Source organism: Eutrema salsugineum, unplaced genomic scaffold, assembly GCF_000478725.1.
Source record: "Eutrema salsugineum unplaced genomic scaffold, Eutsalg1_0 scaffold_1, whole genome shotgun sequence".
In the NCBI taxonomy this organism is placed as follows: Eukaryota; Viridiplantae; Streptophyta; class Magnoliopsida; order Brassicales; family Brassicaceae; genus Eutrema; species Eutrema salsugineum.
In genome coordinates, this window is record NW_006256909.1 from 12,690,255 (window position 1) to 12,692,144 (window position 1,890).

Sequence of the window (1,890 nt, forward strand, 5' to 3'; positions counted from 1 at the left end):
ATCCCTACAATATAAGAAAAAATATAGAAATTATAGTAACAATAAAGAAATATACAGAACCAGAGATTCAATACTAAAGAGTTTAGTTTATAAGAAAACTAAAGTTCTCATCGGTCATAATGAAACCAAGACATGTTAATCCCTGTGGATTGTTCACGCTCCACTTTTTCAAAACTTTAACCACAATCCTCCAGTCATCTCTCCATCCATTCATCTCATGAACCAAATCATAACTACCCATGTTTGTCAGATATTTAGAGAGAATAAAATATCAGAAAGTAGTTATGTTCTGTTGCATCGAGTCTTTATCAGATCATCTATATATACACGTTAAGTTTTTTAAAAAATTATTACGCATAATGATGACGATTCATTAGAAACCGTTTACTTGAATCGAGTCATTTAAAACGATTTCCATTATCCATTATATATATATATATATACATATATATTAAATATAAATACAATATGATCACAACCACTAAAAAACAAATTATCTATAACTTTATAATTTTAAAAAAATAATAACAAAACACAATCTATATATGTACATCTTCTTTCTATATGATTTAAAATTTTGTTTTAATTCGAAGACAAAACATATGTGTATATTAATGTTTTCATACCAATAAATCATTGTTAAATTAAGGAATTCATGATTGTATTATTATTTTTTATTTTTATCTCGATATCTGAATATAATTTGGTTATTAAGGTAGCTAAAAATTTATATATACTGGACCCATTAATTAATCATGATTTAATATTGTTGATATAGGTATACCAGATATTATTATGCAAATAAACATCTAAACATTAAACGAATAGAAATCTCTACAAAAATATTACTGATTTTGATTTTCCTGAAAAACCATCAAGACTAAACACGATTGGGTCCATATCGTATAATATCTTTACTATCACGATCATTAAAGTTTTTTATGAGGTCTTGGAAAAGACAATTATAGTTAGAAGTATATTGAAAATTTATGACGACATTCAGTACGTTTTCATGTGACAAATAGTCAAATTATATATATTTCCTAATATGTTTACCTTAGGCAAGTATCCTGATTTATAGTATGTTTACTTTAGGCAATTACTCTGACTACACCAAAAATAATGTAAATATTTTCCATAACATAAGCCACATAAATCTTATAAAAAGGACATAGCCTGACATCGAACCTAACAATATGAGCTATATAAAACACATATAATTAATAAAATATAGTTTGATAATACATCACAAAATTAATATATAAACAATCAGAAAGTATTAAACAAAAGCACTGATCTTAGTTTTAAAAGCAGGCATAAAATTACTAAGTAATGAGTTCGAGAACACAAAGAAGAAACAGTGTAAATAGGGAGGCAGAACAGAGGAAGTCTACAAATAACATCAAACAGTCGATGCTCACGTCTGTAGTTGGTTCCGCCTACAAAAATGATAAAAATTCATTACCAAAACGTTTTAATAAACATTGAAACAATAATATATATAGACCCCAATATTTTAAATACTCACGTCGCTCTAAATGCATCAACTTCTGCATCGATAGGATTGTACAAAAAAATCTAAGCATAGATCATTAGATCGGAGAACCACAGACTTCTTATCGACTCCTAAACAACAATTAATAGACAAAAGTTTTATTCAACATTCAGATTTTAAGACATATATGAGGAAATATGTATATACCTTGGCCATTTGTCATCTTCCAGAACCTTAACACCCAGACAACCGATTCACATGTGTTTCTCAGATATACGTCATGGAGATTTATTGCTAGAGAACCACGGGCGTAACATGCTAACCGACCTTCTCTTCTGCTACAAAAAAAATAATGCGAAAATTAAAATATTTGGTTAAGACATTATATGTTAACA